This window comes from Sinocyclocheilus rhinocerous, unplaced genomic scaffold (genome assembly GCF_001515625.1).
Source record: "Sinocyclocheilus rhinocerous isolate Xijiao unplaced genomic scaffold, SAMN03320098_v1.1 scaffold4808, whole genome shotgun sequence".
Classification (NCBI taxonomy): Eukaryota; Metazoa; Chordata; class Actinopteri; order Cypriniformes; family Cyprinidae; genus Sinocyclocheilus; species Sinocyclocheilus rhinocerous.
Window position 1 is genome coordinate 49945 of NW_015665885.1, and position 262 is coordinate 50206.

The 262-nt window shown below is 44.3% G+C and overlaps 1 pseudogene; it reads left to right on the forward strand.

The window, feature by feature from the left end:
- Positions 1 to 262, forward strand: part of LOC107731614 (ras-specific guanine nucleotide-releasing factor 2-like) — a 37362-nt pseudogene that overhangs the window by 10246 nt on the left and 26854 nt on the right.

The window sequence follows — 262 nt, forward strand, 5'->3', positions numbered from 1 at the left end:
TCTGGGGCTCATCTAGTTGTCCTGGTCTCCGCTGACATTCATGGCTGTCGAGGTCATCTCTAGGTGCTGATCCACCATCTGGTCTGAATATGTACTGGATCTGGTGGCTACGGGGACCTCGGAATAAGAAAGAAACAGACTAATATTGGCGTAGATGCCATTCTTCTTACGATGTAACAAGTACATCGTATGTTATTGGAAGTGTTCCCAGTTCAAGTTGACCTAATTAATGCAGCCTAACAATCCTTTAACGGATTTGAAT